Source organism: Oncorhynchus keta, unplaced genomic scaffold (assembly GCF_023373465.1).
Source record: "Oncorhynchus keta strain PuntledgeMale-10-30-2019 unplaced genomic scaffold, Oket_V2 Un_contig_2088_pilon_pilon, whole genome shotgun sequence".
NCBI lineage: Eukaryota > Metazoa > Chordata > Actinopteri > Salmoniformes > Salmonidae > Oncorhynchus > Oncorhynchus keta.
The window spans coordinates 45,001-65,000 of NW_026282224.1; the positions used below are offsets into that span (position 1 = coordinate 45,001).

General features: G+C 46.9%; 1 long non-coding RNA gene across 8 annotated transcripts; it reads right to left on the reverse strand.

Moving 5' to 3' along the window:
- Positions 1 to 16,142: 16,142 nt before the first annotated feature.
- On the reverse strand, positions 16,143 to 19,448 carry LOC127920842 (uncharacterized). 8 transcript variants are annotated; one of them, XR_008107643.1, is made up of 4 exons: positions 19,272 to 19,445; positions 17,431 to 17,478; positions 17,239 to 17,382; positions 17,122 to 17,190 (listed from the first exon to the last, which is right to left on the reverse strand). It is a non-coding gene; the product is annotated as an uncharacterized LOC127920842 (long non-coding RNA). The 8 variants fall into 8 exon arrangements; XR_008107644.1 differs by lacking the exon at positions 17,431 to 17,478 and adding an exon at positions 19,176 to 19,223; XR_008107646.1 differs by lacking the exons at positions 17,122 to 17,190; positions 17,431 to 17,478 and adding an exon at positions 16,143 to 16,182.
- Positions 19,449 to 20,000: the final 552 nt, after the last annotated feature.

The window sequence follows — 20,000 nt, forward strand, 5'->3', positions numbered from 1 at the left end:
CAGGTCTGGTATATGGTCAGGTCTGTCATGGTCAGGTCTGGTACATGGTCAGGTTTCATGGTGGTACATGGTCAGATCTGGTATATGGTCAGGTCTGGTACATGGTCAGGTCTGGTCTATGGTCAGGTCTGGTACATGGTCAGGTCTGGTACATGGTCAGGTCTGGTCTATGGTCAGGTCTGGTATATGGTCAGGTCTGGTCATGGTCAGGTCTGGTACATGGTCAGGTCTGGTACATGGTCAGGTCTTGTATATGGTCAGGTCTGGTACATGGTCAGGTCTGGTTCATGGTCAGGTCTGGTATATGGTCAGGTCCATGGTCAGGTCTGGTCTATGGTCAGGTCTGGTATATGGTCAGGTCTGGTACATGGTCAGGTCTGGTATATGGTCAGGTCTGGTATATGGTCCTCAGGTCTGGTACTTGGTCAGGTCTGGTATATGGTCAGGTCTGGTACATGGTCAGGTCTGGTATATGGTCAGGTCTCTCAGGTCTGGTATATGGTCAGGTCTGGTATATGGTCATCTGGTCTATGGTCAGGTCTGGTCTATGGTCAGATCATGGTCAGATCTGGTCTGGTCAGGTCATGGTCAGGTCTGGTATATGGTCAGGTCTGGTATATGGTCAGGTCTGGTATATGGTCAGGTACATGGTCAGGTCTGGTATATGGTCAGGTCTGGTATATGGTCAGGTCTGGTATATGGTCAGGTCTGGTCTATGGTCAGGTCTGGTATATGGTCAGGTCTGGTATATGGTCAGGTCTGGTATATGGTCAGGTCTGGTACATGGTCAGGTCTGGTATATGGTCAGGTCTGGTATATGGTCAGGTCTGGTACATGGTCAGGTCTGGTACATGGTCAGGTCTGGTATATGGTCAGGTCTGGTACATGGTCAGGTCTGGTACATGGTCAGGTCTGGTACATGGTCAGGTCTGGTATATGGTCAGGTCTGGTATATGGTCAGGTCTGGTCTATGGTCAGGTCTGGTATATGGTCAGGTCTGGTCTATGGTCAGATCTGGTATATGTATCTGGTATATGGTCAGATCTGGTATATGGTATATGTGCCCTATCCCTTACGGGCTCTATCCCTTATGGAACCTATTCCCTATGGGCTCTATCCCTTATGGGCCCTATCCCCTATGGGCTCTATCCCTTATGGGCCCTATCCCCTATGGGCCCTGGCCACAAGTGGTGAACTACATAGGGAATAGTGTGCTATTCGGGATGCATCATAGCTCTTTGATAGCAAACAGGGAGGAGTCTGCCTGACCGACTTTGAAGTGCGCAACGACATCCTGCGTGTGACGAATTTCAAGTGTGATCGCTCTGTGCCCCATCCTGTGAACTCGTCCAATAAAAAGAGAACTTGCAGTGTTCCAAACAGCTCTACTACTAGAGACCCTGGTCAAAGGTAATGCACCGTATAGGGTTCAGAGTGCCATTAGGGACGAAGGCAATGTGTCGCTATCTTTCGTCCCTTTCCAATGTCTTTTATATAATAATGTCTACAGTGCCTTTGGAAAGTTTTCACAACAGTTACTTTTTTCCCCTATTTTTATATTTTTATATTTACAGCCCTTTAAAAACAAATGTCCCTCATTAATCTACACACCAGATAATAACAAAGCAAAAACATTATTATTTTTTTTTTTTATGTTTGCTAATTTATAAAAAAATAAAACATTGAAATACCATACGTAGAATGTATGCACACATGACTGTAAGTCGCTTTGGATAAAAGCGTCTGATAAATGGCATATATATTACCATATTTACATAAGTATTCAGATGTTTTACTCAGTACTTTGTTGAAGCATCTTTTTGGCAGCGATTACAGCCTTGAGTCTTCTTGGGTATGACGTTACAAGCTTGGCACTGCAGATTCTCTCAAGCTCTGTCAGGTTGGATTGGGAGCATTGCTAGACAGCTATTTGAAGGTCTCTCCAGAGATGTTCGATCAGGTTCAAGTCCGGGCTCTGGCTGGGCCACTCAAGGACATTCAGAGACTTGTCCCGAAGCCACTCCTGCGTTGTCTTGGTTGTGTGCTTAGGGTCATTGTCCTGTTGGAAGGTGAACCTCCGCCCCAGTCTGAGGTCCTGAGCAGGTTTTCATCAAGGATCTGTACTTTGTTTCGTTCATCTTTGCCTTGGTACTGACTAGTCTCCCAGTCCCTGACGCTGAAAAACATCCCCACAGCATGACGCTGCCACCACCACCCTTCACCGTAGGGATGGTGCCAGGTTTCCTATAGACGTGACTCTTGACTTTCATGCCAAAGAGTTCAATATTGGTTTCATCAGACCAGAGAATCTCGTTTCTCATCGAGTCTTTATGTGCCTTTTGGTAAACTCCAAGCGGGCTGTCATGTGCCATTTACTGAGGAGTGGCTTCCGTCTGGCCACTCTACCATAAAGGCCTGATTGGTGGAGCGCTGCAGAGATGGTTGTCCTTCTGGAAGATTCTTCCATCTCCACAGAGGAACTCTGCAGCTCCTGTCAGAGTGACCATCGGTTATTGCTCACCTTCCTGACCAAGACCCCCCCCCTGATTGCTCAGTTTGGCTGGGCGGCCAGCTCTAGGAAGAGTCTTGGTGGTTCCATTTAACTTGTTATGGCTGCCGTCACGTTAACGGGATAATTGTCATTAACTACCGGTGAATAGCATAGCGCTACGTTCAATGAATATTACTGAAAAGTCAAGGGGTCTGAATACTTTCCGATCCTTTCCAAGAGCTTCAAATATGAGCAGCTAATATGTTCACATGTTCAATTGGGTTCTCTGTCCTTGTTTTCTGCCATTTTGTTTTGATCACAAATGATTCATCTTTTTAGACATGTGACTCATTGCTGATATAAGGCAGGTTGACTGTGTAATGTGAAAGGCAGGTGAACTGAATAATGTATAAGGCAGGCTGACTGAATAATGTGTAAGGCAGGTTGACTGTGTAATGTATAAGGCAGGTTGACTGGTAAATGTAAGGCAGGTGTAACGGCGTTCTTCGTTTGTCAAAAGAGAGTCGGACCGAAATGCAGCGTGGTGGTTACTCATGATCTTTAATGAAGGATCACGATACATGAAATAACTATTACAAAATACAAAACAACAAACGGAACGTGAAATCTAATTACAGCCTATCTGGTGAAACTACACAGAGACAGGAACAATCACCCACGAAATACACAGAGAAACCCCGGCTACCTAAATACGGTTCCCAATCAGAGACAACGAGAATCACCTGACTCTGATTGAGAACCGCCTCAGGCAGCCCAGCCAATACAACACCCCTAATCAGCCGCGATCCCAATAATACAAAACCCCAATACGAAATACCACTACCATAAATCCATGTCATACCCTGGCCTGACCAAATATATAACGAAAACACAAAATACAATGTGGTCCTTCTGTGGCTCAGTTGGTAGAGCATGGCGCTTGTAACGCCAGGGTAGTGGGTTCGATTCCCGGGACCACCCATACGTAGAATGTATGCACACATGACTGTAAGTCGCTTTGGATAAAAGCGTCAGCTAAATGGCATATATTATTATATTATATTATGACCAAGGCGTGACAGAACCCCCCCCTAAGGTGCGGACTCCCGGACGCACCTCAAAACCATTGGGAGGGTCCGGGTGGGCGTCTGTCCATGGTGGCGGTTCCGGCTCGGGACATTGACCCCACTCCATTAATGTCCTAGTTCCTCCCCTTCGCGTCCTGGGATAATCCACCCTCGCCGCCGACCATGGCCTAATAGTCCTCACCCAGAACCCCACAGAACTGAGGAGCAGCTCGTGACTGAGGGGCATCTCGGAACTGAGGGACAGCTCGGGACTGAGGGGCAGCTCGGGACTGAGGGGCAGCTCGGGACTGAGGGGCAGCTCGGGACTGAGGCAGCTTGGGACTGAGGGGAAGCTCGGGACTGAGGGGAAGCTCGGGACTGAGGGGCAGCTCGGGACTGAGGGGCAGCTCGAGACTGAGGGGCAGCCCGGAACTGAAGGGAAGCCCAGTACTGAGAGGAAGCCCAGTACTGAGATGAAGCTCAGGTAGGTAGCCGGCTCCGGTAGATCCTGGCTGGCTGGCGGATCTGGAAGATTCTGGTTGACTAGCAGATCTGGAAGATTCTGGTTGACTGGCAGATCTGGAAGAGACTGGTTGACTGGCAGATCTGGTAGAATCTGGTTGACTGGCAGATCTGGTAGAATCTGGTTGACTGGCAGATCTAGAAGATCATAGCTGACTGGCAGATCTAGCTGCTCTATGCAGACTGGCAGATCTGGAAGAGACTGGTTGACTGGCAGATCTGGAAGAATCTGGTTGAATGGCAGATCTAGAAGATCATGACTGACTGGCGGATCTAACTGCTCTATGCAGACTGACAGCTACTTGCAGACTGACAGTTCTGGCTGCTCCATGCAGGCTGACAGCTCCTTGCAGACTGGCAGCTCTTTGCAGACTGACAGCTCTGGCTGCGTCATGCAGACTGACAGCTCTGACTGCTCCATGCAGGCTGACAGCACCCTGCAGACTGGCAGCTCTTTGCAGACTGACAGCTCCTTGCAGACTGACAGCTCCCTGCAGACTGGCAGCTCAGGCTGCTCCGAACAGGCAGGAGGCTCCGGCAGCGCTGTAGAGGAGGAAGGCTCTGATAGCGCTGAACAGGCGGGAGACTCCGACAGTGCAGGAGGGAAGGAAGGCTCTGGCTGTGCTGAACAGGCGAGGCGCACAGAAGGCCTGGTGCGTGGTGCTGGAACTGGTGCTACAGGATCGAGGACACGCACAGGAAGCCTGGTGCGGGGAGCTGCTACCGGAGGACTGGTGTGTGAAGGTGGCACAGGATGGACTGGACCGTGAAGGTGTACTGGAGAGCCTGAGAGCAGGACTGGCACAGGACGTGCAAGGCTAGGTAGGTACACAGGAGGCCTGGTGCGTGAGGCTGGCACATTTTTCACCAGCCGACTAACACGCACCTCAGGACGAGTATGGAGCGCTGACCCAGGTGCCATTAAATCCCCGACACGCTCCGTCGGATGAATATCGTACCTATAGCACCATGCTAGCAACTCCCTAATTACTCTCTCCTCCACTTTCCCCATTAACTCCTTAATAATAATATATGCCATTTAGCTGACGCTTTTATCCAAAGCGACTTACAGTCATGTGTGCATACATTCTACGTATGGGTGGTCCCGGGAATCGAACCCACTACCCTGGCGTTACAAGCGCCATGCTCTACCAACTGAGCCACAGAAGGACCACATTATTATTATTATTATTATTATATTATTATATTATTATATTATTATTATTATTATTATATTATTAACTCCTTCACAGTCTCTGCTTCGCTCACCTCTAACACCGGCTCTGGTTCTGGTCTCCTCCTTGGCTCCTCACGATAAACAAGGAGAGTTGGCTCTAGATAGACCGGACCGTGCAGGCGCACTGGAGCTCTTGAGCACCGAGCCTGCCCAACCTTACTTGGCTCGATGCCGCACCGGGCTATGCACCCGCACTGGAAACACCGTGCGCTCCATAGCATAACACGGTGTCTGCCCGGTCTCTCTAGCCCCCCGGTAAGCACAGGGAGTTTGCGCAGGTCTCCTACCTGGCATAGCCATACTCCCTTTAAGCCCTCCCCCAATAATTTTTTTGGGGCTGCTTTTCGGGCTTCCTTGCCAACCGTGTTCCCTCGTATCGTCGGCTCCTATCTCCGGCTGCCTCTGCTCTCCTTAGTGCCTCCACCTGTTCCCATGGGAGGCGATCTCTTCCGGCCAGTATCTCCTCCCAAGTGTAACAACCTTTATCATCCAACACGTCTTCCCATGTCCATTCTCCGAATAATTCATCCTCCTTTTGCTGCTCCAGCGGTCGCTGCCTGTTTATACCAACGCCTCTCCGCTTTAGCCGCCGTGTCTTTCGTTTTGACTCCATTCGCCTATAGCCCTCTTCGCACTGCTCCAGCGAATCCCAGGCGGGCTCCAGCAATCTCTCTGGGTCGGCCGCCCACCTGTCTATTTCTTCCCACGTCGTATACTCCATGCCTCTGCTGTCCATAAGGTCCTCCCTTCGCTGTTCCAGCTGCCTGTTAACACGCTGCTCGGTCCGTGTGTGGTGGGTGATTCTGTAACGGCGTTCTTCGTTTGTCAAAAGAGAGTCGGACCGAAATGCAGCGTGGTGGTTACTCATGCTCTTTAATGAAGGATCGCGATACATGAAATAACTATTACAAAATACAAATCTAATTACAGCCTATCTGGTGAAACTACACAGAGACAGGAACAATCACCCACGAAATACACAGAGAAACCCCGGCTACCTAAATACGGTTCCCAATCAGAGACAACTAGAATCACCTGACTCTGATTGAGAACCGCCTCAGGCAGCCCAGCCTATACAACACCCCTACTCAACCGCAATCCCAATAATACAAAACCCCAATACGAAATACAACAACATAAACCCATGTCACACCCTGGCCTGACCAAATATATAACGAAAACACAAAATACAACGACCAAGGCGTGACAGCAGGTTGACTGGACAATGTGTAAGGCAGGTTGACTGAATAATGTGTAAGGCAGGTTGACTGAATAATGTATAAGGCAGGCTGACTGGGTAATGTGTAAGGCAGGTTGACTGTGTAATGTGAAAGGCAGGTTGACTGGGTAATGTGAAAGGCAGGTTGACTGTGTAATGTGAAAGGCAGGTTGACTGGGTAATGTGTAAGGCAGGTTGACTGGGTAATGTATAAGGCAGGTTGACTGATTAATGTATAAGGCAGGTTGACTGGGTAATGTGTAAGGCAGGTTGACTGTGTAATGTGTAAGGCAGGTTGACTGTGTAATGTGTAAGGCAGGTTAACTGTAATGTGTAAGGCAGGTTGACTGGGTAATGTATAAGGCAGGTTGACTGGGTAATGTGAAAGGCATGTTGACTGGGTAATGTGAAAGGCAGGTTGACTGGGTAATGTGAAAGGAATGTTGACTGGGTAATGTGAAAGGCAGGTTGACTGGGTAATGTGAAAGGCAGGTTGACTGTGTAATGTATAAGGCAGGTTGACTGGGTAATGTATAAGGCAGGTTGACTGGTTAATGTGAAAGGCAGGTTGACTGGGTAATGTGAAAGACAGGTTGACTGGGTAATGTGAAAAGCAGGTTGACTGTGTAATGTGTAAGGCAGGTTGACTGGGTAATGTGAAAGGCAGGTTGACTGGGTAATGTGAAAGGCAGGTTGACTGTGTAATGTGTAAGGCAGGTTGACTGGGTAATGTGTAAGGCAGGTTGACTGGGTAATGTGAAAGGCAGGTTGACTGTGTAATGTGAAAGGCAGGTTGACTGGGTAATGTATAAGGCAGGTTGACTGGGTAATGTATAAGGCAGGTTGACTGGGTAATGTGAAAGGCAGGTTGACTGGGTAATATAAGGCAGGTTGACTGTGTAATGTATAAGGCAGGTTGACTGGGTAATGTATAAGGCAGGTTGACTGGGTAATGTGAAAGGCAGGTTGACTGGGTAATGTGTAAGGCATGTTGACTGGGTAATGTGAAAGGCAGGTTGACTGGGTAATATAAGGCAGGTTGACTGTGTAATGTATAAGGCAGGTTGACTGGGTAATATAAGGCAGGTTGACTGGGTAATGTATAAGGCAGGTTGACTGGGTAATGTGAAAGGCAGGTTGACTGGGTAATATAAGGCAGGTTGACTGGGTAATGTATAAGGCAGGTTGACTGGGTAATGTGAAAGGCAGGTTGACTGGGTAATGTGTAAGGCATGTTGACTGGGTAATGTGGAAGGCAGGTTGACTGGGTAATATAAGGCAGGTTGACTGAATAATGTGTAAGTATTGTTGTTCTTTTACAGGACATTGTACATCAGAGCATAACAAACAGAAAATAACAGAAACCATACATGGTTAATAGCACGTATAGAACTGACATACTGATGAAACCATGTGGATGAAGAACATGGACTGAAATACTGATGAAACCATGTGGATGAAGAACATGGACTGAAATACTGATGAAACTATGTGGAGGAAGAACATGGACTGAAATACTGATGAAACCATGTGGAGGAAGAACATGGACTGAAATACTGATGAAACTATGTGGAGGAAGAACATGGACTGAAATACTGATGAAACCATGTGGAGGAAGAACATGGACTGAAATACTGATGAAACTATGTGGAGGAAGAACATGGACTGAAATACTGATGAAACCATGTGGAGGAAGAACATGGACTGAAATACTGATGAAACCATGTGGATGAAGAACATGGACTGAAATACTGATGAAACCATGTGGAGGAAGAACATGGACTGAAATACTGATGAAACCATGTGGAGGAAGAACATGGACTGAAATACTGATGAAACTATGTGGAGGAAGAACATGGACTGAAATAATGATGAAACCATGTGGATGAAGAACATGGACTGAAATACTGATGAAACCATGTGGAGGAAGAACATGGACTGAAATACTGATGAAACCATGTGGATGAAGAACATGGACTGAAATACTGATGAAACCATGTGGAGGAAGAACATGGACTGAAATACTGATGAAACCATGTGGAGGAAGAACATGGACTGAAATACTGATGAAACCATGTGGAGGAAGAACATGGACTGAAATACTGATGAAACCATGTGGAGGAAGAACATGGACTGAAATACTGATGAAACCATGTGGAGGAAGAACATGGACTGAAATACTGATGAAACCATGTGGAGGAAGAACATGGACTGAAATACTGATGAAACCATGTGGAGGAAGAGCATGGACTGAAATACTGATGAAACCATGTGGAGGAAGAACATGGACTGAAATACTGATGAAACCATGTGGAGGAAGAACATGGACTGAAATACTGATGAAACCATGTGGAGGAAGAACATGGACTGAAATACTGATGAAACCATGTGGATGAAGAACATGGACTGAAATACTGATGAAACCATGTGGAGGAAGAACATGGACTGAAATACTGATGAAACCATGTGGAGGAAGAACATGGACTGAAACACTGAAATACTTTCTGGGCACCTGGGTTATCCTGCCAACTTTGCCTTTTCACCATGTCATCGTCATTCTGGATCCAGAGCTGCCATTTAACTCATTCATTCCAAATTAGTTCCGAACTGGTTCATATCTGACCCTGACGTTCTGAATTAGTTCCCGAACGGGTTCATTTCTGACCCTGACGTTCCGAACGGAGCTTCAAGTTAAAATGTCATAGTGCCGCTTTGTTCTGAGAATTCTCCTCTTCATCCAGATTGCACACACGCACTGACACACATGCACTGACACACATGCACTGACACACATGCACTGACACACATGCACTGACACACACGCACTGACACACACGCACTGACACACACATGCACTGACACACACGCACTGACACACACGCACTGACACACACGCACTGACGCACATGCACTGACGCACACGCACTGACGCACACGCACTGACACACACGCACTGACACACACGCACTGACACACACGCACTGACACACACGCACTGACACACACGCACTGACACACACGCACTGACACACACGCACTGACACACATGCACTGACACACACGCACTGACACACACGCACTGACACACATGCACTGACACACACGCACTGAAACACACGCACACACACTGACACACACACTGACACACACACACACACTGACACACATGCACTGACACACATGCACTGACACACATGCACTGACGCACACGCACTGAAACACACGCACACACACTGACACACACACACACACACACACACACACACACACACACACACACACACACACACACACACACACACACACACACACACACACACACACACACACACACACACACTCACACACACACACACACACACACAGAGATCCGAAACATCAATCTCTTTTTTAAGATTTTAATCTCACTGACCTTTGAACTAGTGGAGTAGAACATTCACACATTCAGAAGTCTCCAGTCTAAATCACTGAGCATGTGTGAGAGAATGGAACATTACCATATGTCATCTCTCCTTTCATCCAATCTCTGCGGTCTCGGAGATGGTGTAAATACGGGCGTGAGGCTTAGGGATGATCTTCATATTTAGATAACTGGAACTTTCATAGATTTCTAGTGTCCATCTCTGCATATCTGTTGGCATAGTAACTAAATTAAAAGTTTTTTTTATTTTTATCATAACCTGGATCAGGAAGTTGACAATGATTTTGATGTTTGCTGTCACAAAGCCATCTGTCCATATAAAATACGCTATACCATTACAGTAAAGGAATACAACCGATCAGACATGGAATCAGACTTACAGAGTCACAGCAGGAGGGCTGTAGGGATCTCTAAGATTTATAACAGAGTCACAGCAGGAGGGCTGTAGGGATCTCTAAGGTTTATAACAGAGTCACAGCAGGAGGGCTGTAGGGATCTCTAAGGTTTATAACAGGGTCAGAACGACAGGGTCAGAACAGGAGGGCTGTAGGGATCTCTAAGGTTTATAACAGAGTCACAACAGGAGGGCTGTAGGAATCTCTAAGGTTTATAACAGAGTCACAGCAGGAGGGCTGTAGGGATCTCTAAGGTTTATAACAGAGTCACAGCAGGAGGGCTGTAGGGATCTCTAAGGTTTATAACAGGGTCACAGCAGGAGGGCTGTAGGGATCTCTACGGTTTATAACAGGGTCACAGCAGGAGGGCTGTAGGGATCTCTAAGGTTTATAACAGAGTCACAGCAGGAGGGCTGTAGGGATCTCTAAGGTTTATAACAGGGTCAGAACGACAGGGTCAGAACAGGAGGGCTGTAGGGATCTCTAAGGTTTATAACAGAGTCACAACAGGAGGGCTGTAGGAATCTCTAAGGTTTATAACAGAGTCACAGCAGGAGGGCTGTAGGGATCTCTAAGGTTTATAACAGAGTCACAGCAGGAGGGCTGTAGGGATCTCTAAGGTTTATAACAGGGTCACAGCAGGAGGGCTGTAGGGATCTCTACGGTTTATAACAGGGTCAGAACAGGAGGGCTGTAGGAATCTCTAAGGTTTATAACAGGGTCAGAACAGGAGGGCTGTAGGAATCTCTAAGGTTTATAACAGGGTCACAGCAGGAGGGCTGTAGGGATCTCTAAGGTTTATAACAGGGTCACAGCAGGAGGGCTGTAGGGATCTCTAAGGTTTATAACAGGGTCACAACAGGAGGGCTGTAGGGATCTCTAAGGTTTATAACAGGGTCACAGCAGGAGGGCTGTAGGGATCTCTAAGGTTTATAACAGGGTCACAGCAGGAGGGCTGTAGGAATCTCTAAGGTTTATAACAGTCACAGCAGGAGGGCTGTAGGGATCTCTAAGGTTTATAACAGAGTCACAGCAGGAGGGCTGTAGGGATCTCTAAGGTTTATAACAGAGTCACAGCAGGAGGGCTGTAGGGATCTCTACAGTTTATAACAGGGTCAGAACGACAGGGTCAGAACAGGAGGGCTGTAGGGATCTCTAAGGTTTATAACAGGGTCACAACAGGAGGGCTGTAGGGATCTCTAAGGTTTATAACAGGGTCACAACAGGAGGGCTGTAGGGATCTCTAAGGTTTATAACAGGGTCACAGCAGGAGGGCTGTAGGGATCTCTACGGTTTATAACAGAGTCACAGCAGGAGGGCTGTAGGGATCTCTAAGGTTTATAACAGAGTCACAGCAGGAGGGCTGTAGGGATCTCTAAGGTTTATAACAGAGTCACAGCAGGAGGGCTGTAGGAATCTCTCAGGTTTATAACAGAGTCACAGCAGGAGGGCTGTAGGAATCTCTAAGGTTTATAACAGAGTCACAGCAGGAGGGCTGTAGGGATCTCTAAGGTTTATAACAGGGTCACAGCAGGAGGGCTGTAGGGATCTCTACGGTTTATAACAGGGTCAGAACGACAGGGTCAGAACAGGAGGGCTGTAGGGATCTCTAAGGTTTATAACAGAGTCACAGCAGGAGGGCTGTAGGAATCTCTAAGGTTTATAACAGAGTCACAGCAGGAGGGCTGTAGGGATCTCTACGGTTTATAACAGGGTCAGAACAGGAGGGCTGTAGGAATCTCTAAGGTTTATAACAGGGTCAGAACAGGAGGGCTGTAGGGATCTCTAAGGTTTATAACAGAGTCACAGCAGGAGGGCTGTAGGGATCTCTAAGGTTTATAACAGGGTCAGAACGACAGGGTCAGAACAGGAGGGCTGTAGGGATCTCTAAGGTTTATAACAGAGTCACAGCAGGAGGGCTGTAGGGATCTCTAAGGTTTATAACAGAGTCACAGCAGGAGGGCTGTAGGGATCTCTAAGGTTTATAACAGGGTCAGAACAGGAGGGCTGTAGGGATCTCTAAGGTTTATAACAGGGTCAGAACAGGAGGGCTGTAGGGATCTCTAAGGTTTATAACAGGGTGAGAATAGGAGGGCTGTAGGGATTGATGACAGTGTGTGAATTAAATCATGATTCTGTGGATGCATATCTGACTGCTAACTGAGATTGGCAAGGGTTGTGTCAATGTACTGCAGTGGCTAGGGCAGTAAAGACAAACAAGCGCACACACACACACACACACACACACACACACACACACACACACACACACACACACACACACACACACACACACACACACACACACACACACACACACACACACACACACACACACACACACACACACACACACACACACACACACACAGTAGTGGGAGAAAGGGAGAGACGGAGAGAAAGAGAGAGAGAGAGAGAATAAAGAGACAGACAGTATGAGGAGGAGAGAGAGTAGAGAGACAGACAGTATGAGGAGGAGAGAGAGTAGAGAGACAGACAGCATGAGGAGGAGGGATAGTAGAGAGACAGACAGTATGAGGAGGAGAGAGAGTAAAGAGACAGACAGCATGAGGAGGAGAGATAGTAGAGAGACAGACAGTATGAGGAGGAGAGAGAGTAGAGAGACAGACAGTACGAGGAGTAGAGAGAGCAGAGAGACAGACAGTATGAGGAGGAGAGAGAGTAGAGAGACAGACAGTACGAGGAGTAGAGAGAGCAGAGAGACAGACAGTATGAGGAGGAGAGAGAGTAGAGAGACAGACAGTATGAGGAGGAGAGAGAGTAAAGAGACAGACAGCATGAGGAGGAGAGATAGTAGAGAGACAGACAGTATGAGGAGGAGAGAGAGTAGAGAGACAGACAGTACGAGGAGTAGAGAGAGCAGAGAGACAGACAGTATGAGGAGGAGAGAGAGTAGAGAGACAGACAGCATGAGGAGGAGAGAGAGTAGAGAGACAGACAGTATGAGGAGGAGAGAGAGTAAAGAGACAGACAGCATGAGGAGGAGAGATAGTAGAGAGACAGACAGTATGAGGAGGAGAGAGAGTAGAGAGACAGACAGTATGAGGAGGAGAGAGAGTAGAGAGACAGACAGTATGAGGAGGAGAGAGAGTAAAGATAGACAGCATGAGGTGGAGAGAGAATAGAGAGACAGACAGTATGAGGAGGAGAGAGAATAAAGAGACAGACAGTATGAGGAGGAGAGAGAGTAGAGAGACAGACAGTATGAGGAGGAGAGATAGTAGAGAGACAGACAGTATGATGAGGAGAGAGAGTAAAGAGACAGACAGCATGAGGAGGAGAGAGCGTAGAGAGACAGACACCATGAGGAGGAGAGAGAGTAAAGACAGACAGCATGAGGAGGAGAGAGAATAAAGAGACAGACAGTATGAGGAGGAGAGATAGTAGAGAGACAGACAGTATGAGGAGGAGAGAGAGTAGAGAGACAGACAGCTTGAGGAGGAGAGAGTAGAGAGACAGACAGCTGGAGGAGGAGAGGGAGTAGAGAGAGACAGACAGCTTGAGGAGGAGAGAGAGTAAAGACAGACAGTATGAGGGGGAGAGAGAGTAGAGAGACAGACCGTATGGATGGCTCTGTCATCTGAATAAAAAATACTCAACTAAAAATAGACAAAGAATGAAATAAAAGGATGTTTTTCTCCAAAACGCGAGACTTGAAAGTCTGTCACTGACAAGTCTTACATGTGGGGAACAAAGCTGGTGTTGGACTCAGATGAATGTTAACAGAGGAAGGGCCCTTTGGGGTATTTTTTAAGAAAACCGATGAAGCGAGGATACATCCCAAATTGTTCCGTATTCCCTAAAATAGTGCACTACTTTTGCAAAAAGCCTTATAGGCTCTATTCAAAAGTAATATGCTATATAGGGTGCCATTTGGAATGCAGTATATGGAAAATGTGTTTGTATTCATCATCTTTTGCTTTAGTTGGGTATCTAGCTAGGAAAGTAGAAGCTAGAAAGTACAGTTAGCCTAACTACCCTCCAGAACTGTCTTACTGCCTTGACAATCAGCTGGTTGTTACATGGTTAAACATTATTTATCATATTTGCTGAAAATCTTGTGGCTTTTTTTATCAATTATTTTATTAAATCATTGCTTACTGAAGTTCTTGTCCCTCGTTATGAATGTCAAGACAATGATTTGTTTAGCTGAATGGAACGAACGAGAACTAACAGCCAGCCTGTTTGGTTAGCAACTTCAGAGCCTCAGAACTAACAGCCAGCCTGTTTTGTTAGCAACTTCAGAACCTCAGAACTAACAACTAGCTTGTTTGGTTAGCAACTTCAGAACCTCAGAACTAACAACCAGCCTGTTTGGTTTAGCAACTTCAGAACTAACAATCAGCGTGTTTGGTTAGCAACTTCAGAACCTCAGAACTAACAGCCAGCCTGTTTTGTTAGCAACTTCAGAACCTCAGAACTAACAACTAGCTTGTTTTGTTAGCAACTTCAAAACCTCAGAACTAACAATCAGCTTGTTCGGTTAGCAACTTCAGAACTAACAACTAGCTTGTTTGGTTAGCAACCTCAGAACTAACAATCAGCTTGTTTGGTTAGCAAATTCAAAACCTCAGAACTAACAAAGAGCCTGTTTGGTTTAGCAACTTCAGAACCTCAGAACTAACAGCCAGCTTGTTTGGTTAGCAACTTCAGAACTAACAATCAGCTTGTTTGGTTAGCAACTTCAGAACTAACAACTAGCTTGTTTGGTTCGCAAACTTCAGAACTAACAACTAGCTTGTTTGGTTCGCAACTTCAGAACTAACAATCAGCTTGTTTGGTTAGCAACTTCAGAACTAACAATCAGCTTGTTTGGTTAGCAACTTCAGAACTAACAATCAGCTTGTTTGGTTAGCAACTTCAGAACTAACAATCAGCTTGTTTGGTTAGCAACTTCAGAACCTCAGAACTAACAGCCAGCTTGTTTGGTTAGCAACTTCAGAACTAACAATCAGCTTGTTTGGTTAGCAACTTCAGAACCTCAGAACTAACAATCAGCTTGTTTGGTTAGCAAATTCAAAACCTCAGAACTAACAACGAGCCTGTTTGGTTTAGCAACTTGAGAACCTCAGAACTAACAATCAGCCTGGTTGGTAAGCAACTTCAGAACCTCAGAACTAACAATCAGCCTGGTTGGTTAGCAACTTCAGAACCTCAGAACTAACAATCAGCCTGGTTGGTTAGCAACTTCAGAACCTCAGAACTAACAACCAGCTTGTTTTTTTAGTTAGCAACTTCTGAACCTCATAACTAACAACTGGCTATTGCCCGGACTACATCGCAACGATTTAAATGAAACCATCCAGCAACATTGACAGAACTGTGGGAAGCTTTTAAGTCAAAATGGGCCAGCATCCCTGTGGAACGCTTTCAACACCTTGTAGAGTCAACACGGACCAGCATCCCTGTGGAACGCTTTCAACACCTTGTAGAGTCAACATGGACCAGCATCCCTGTGGAACGCTTTCAACACCTTGTAGAGTCAACATGGGCCAGCATTCCTGTGGAATGCTTTCAACACCTTGTAGAGTCAACATGGGCCAGCATCCCTGTGGAACGCTTTTAACACCTTGTAGAGTCAACATGGACCAGCATCCCTGTGGAACGCTTTCAACACCTTGTAGAGTCAACATGGACCAGCATCCCTGTGGAATGCTTTCAACACCTTGTAGAGTCAACATGGGCCAGCATTCCTGTGGAATGCTTTCAACACCTTGTTGAGTCAACATGGGCCAGCATCCCTGTGGAAGGCTTTCAACACCTTGTTGAGTCAACATGGGCCAGCATCCCTGTGGAACGCTTTCAACACCTTGTAGAGTCAAAATGGACCAGCATCCCTGTGGAAGGCTTTCAACACCTTGTTGAGTCAACATGGGCCAGCATCCCTGTGGAACGCTTTCAACACCTTGTAGAGTCAACATGGACCAGCATCCCTGTGGAATGCTTTCAACACCTTGTTGAGTCAACATGGGCCAGCATCCCTGTGGAACGCTTTCAACACCTTGTAGAGTCAACATGGGCCAGCATTCCTGTGGAATGCTTTCAACACCTTGTAGAGTCAAAATGGACCAGCATTCCTGTGGAATGCTTTCAACACCTTGTTGAGTCAACATGGGCCAGCATCCCTGTGGAAGGCTTTCAACACCTTGTTGAGTCAACATGGGCCAGCATCCCTGTGGAACGCTTTCAACACCTTGTAGAGTCAAAATGGACCAGCATCCCTGTGGAAGGCTTTCAACACCTTGTTGAGTCAACATGGGCCAGCATCCCTGTGGAACGCTTTCAACACCTTGTAGAGTCAACATGGACCAGCATCCCTGTGGAATGCTTTCAACACCTTGTTGAGTCAACATGGGCCAGCATCCCTATGGAACGCTTTCAACACCTTGTAGAGTCAACATGGGCCAGCATTCCTGTGGAATGCTTTCAACACCTTGTAGAGTCAAAATGGACCAGCATTCCTGTGGAATGCTTTCAACACATTGTAGAGTCAAAATGGACCAGCATTCCTGTGGAATGCTTTCAACACCTTGTAGAGTCAACATGGGCCAGCATTCCTGTGGAATGCTTTCAACACCTTGTAGAGTCAAAATGGACCAGCATTCCTGTGGAATGCTTTCAACACATTGTAGAGTCAAAATGGACCAGCATTCCTGTGGAATGCTTTCAACACCTTGTAGAGTCAAAATGGACCAGCATTCCTGTGGAATGCTTTCAACACCTTGTAGAGTCAAAATGGACCAGCATTCCTGTGGAATGCTTTCAACACCTTGTAGAGTCAACATGGGCCAGCATCCCTGTGGAACGCTTTCAACACCTTGTAGAGTCAACATGGACCAGCATCCCTGTGGAATGCTTTCAACACCTTGTAGAGTCAACATGGGCCAGCATCCCTGTGGAATGCTTTCAACACCTTGTAGAGTCAACATGGGCCAGCATCCCTGTGGAACGCTTTCAACACCTTGTAGAGTCAACATGGGCCAGCATCCCTGTGGAACGCTTTCAACACCTTGTAGAGTCAACATGGACCAGCATCCCTGTGGAATGCTTTCAACACCTTGTAGAGTCAACATGGGCCAGCATCCCTGTGGAACGCTTTCAACACCTTGTAGAGTCAACATGGGCCAGCATTCCTGTGGAATGCTTTCAACACCTTGTTGAGTCAACATGGGCCAGCATCCCTGTGGAAGGCTTTCAACACCTTGTTGAGTCAACATGGGCCAGCATCCCTGTGGAATGCTTTCAACACCTTGTAGAGTCAAAATGGACCAGCATTCCTGTGGAATGCTTTCAACACCTTGTAGAGTCAACATGGACCAGCATCCCTGTGGAATGCTTTCAACACCTTGTAGAGTCAAAATGGACCAGCATTCCTGTGGAATGCTTTCAACACCTTGTAGAGTCAACATGGACCAGCATCCCTGTGGAATGCTTTCAACACCTTGTAGAGTCAAAATGGACCAGCATCCCTGTGGAATGCTTTCAACACCTTGTTGAGTCAACATGGACCAGCATCCCTGTGGAACGCTTTCAACACATTGTAGAGTCAACATGGACCAGCATTCCTGTAGAGTCAACATGGACCAGGAACGCTTTCAACACCTTGTAGAGTCAACATGGACCAGCATTCCTGTGGAATGCTTTCAACACCTTGTAGAGTCAACATGGACCAGCATTCCTGTGGAACGCTTTCAACACCTTGTAGAGTCAAAATGGACCAGCATTCCTGTGGAATGCTTTCAACACCTTGTTGAGTCAACATGGGCCAGCATCCCTGTGGAAGGCTTTCAACACCTTGTTGAGTCAACATGGGCCAGCATCCCTGTGGAACGCTTTCAACACCTTGTAGAGTCAAAATGGACCAGCATCCCTGTGGAAGGCTTTCAACACCTTGTTGAGTCAACATGGACCAGCATCCCTGTGGAACGCTTTCAACACATTGTAGAGTCAACATGGACCAGCATTCCTGTGGAATGCTTTCAACACCTTGTTGAGTCAACATGGGCCAGCATCCCTGTGGAATGCTTTCAACACCTTGTAGAGTCAACATGGGCCAGCATTCCTGTGGAATGCTTTCAACACCTTGTAGAGTCAAAATGGACCAGCATTCCTGTGGAATGCTTTCAACACCTTGTTGAGTCAACATGGGCCAGCATCCCTGTGGAAGGCTTTCAACACCTTGTTGAGTCAACATGGGCCAGCATCCCTGTGGAACGCTTTCAACACCTTGTAGAGTCAAAATGGACCAGCATCCCTGTGGAAGGCTTTCAACACCTTGTTGAGTCAACATGGGCCAGCATCCCTGTGGAACGCTTTCAACACCTTGTAGAGTCAACATGGACCAGCATCCCTGTGGAATGCTTTCAACACCTTGTTGAGTCAACATGGGCCAGCATCCCTATGGAACGCTTTCAACACCTTGTGGAGTCAACATGGGCCAGCATTCCTGTGGAATGCTTTCAACACCTTGTAGAGTCAAAATGGACCAGCATTCCTGTGGAATGCTTTCAACACATTGTAGAGTCAAAATGGACCAGCATTCCTGTGGAATGCTTTCAACACCTTGTAGAGTCAACATGGGCCAGCATTCCTGTGGAATGCTTTCAACACCTTGTAGAGTCAAAATGGACCAGCATTCCTGTGGAATGCTTTCAACACATTGTAGAGTCAAAATGGACCAGCATTCCTGTGGAATGCTTTCAACACCTTGTAGAGTCAAAATGGACCAGCATTCCTGTGGAATGCTTTCAACACCTTGTAGAGTCAAAATGGACCAGCATTCCTGTGGAATGCTTTCAACACCTTGTAGAGTCAACATGGGCCAGCATCCCTGTGGAACGCTTTCAACACCTTGTAGAGTCAACATGGACCAGCATCCCTGTGGAATGCTTTCAACACCTTGTAGAGTCAACATGGGCCAGCATCCCTGTGGAATGCTTTCAACACCTTGTAGAGTCAACATGGGCCAGCATCCCTGTGGAACGCTTTCAACACCTTGTAGAGTCAACATGGGCCAGCATCCCTGTGGAACGCTTTCAACACCTTGTAGAGTCAACATGGACCAGCATCCCTGTGGAATGCTTTCAACACCTTGTAGAGTCAACATGGGCCAGCATCCCTGTGGAACGCTTTCAACACCTTGTAGAGTCAACATGGGCCAGCATTCCTGTGGAATGCTTTCAACACCTTGTTGAGTCAACATGGGCCAGCATCCCTGTGGAAGGCTTTCAACACCTTGTTGAGTCAACATGGGCCAGCATCCCTGTGGAATGCTTTCAACACCTTGTAGAGTCAAAATGGACCAGCATTCCTGTGGAATGCTTTCAACACCTTGTAGAGTCAACATGGACCAGCATCCCTGTGGAATGCTTTCAACACCTTGTAGAGTCAAAATGGACCAGCATTCCTGTGGAATGCTTTCAACACCTTGTAGAGTCAACATGGACCAGCATCCCTGTGGAATGCTTTCAACACCTTGTTGAGTCAACATGGACCAGCATCCCTGTGGAACGCTTTCAACACATTGTAGAGTCAACATGGACCAGCATTCCTGTGGAACGCTTTCAACACCTTGTAGAGTCAACATGGACCAGCATTCCTGTGGAATGCTTTCAACACCTTGTAGAG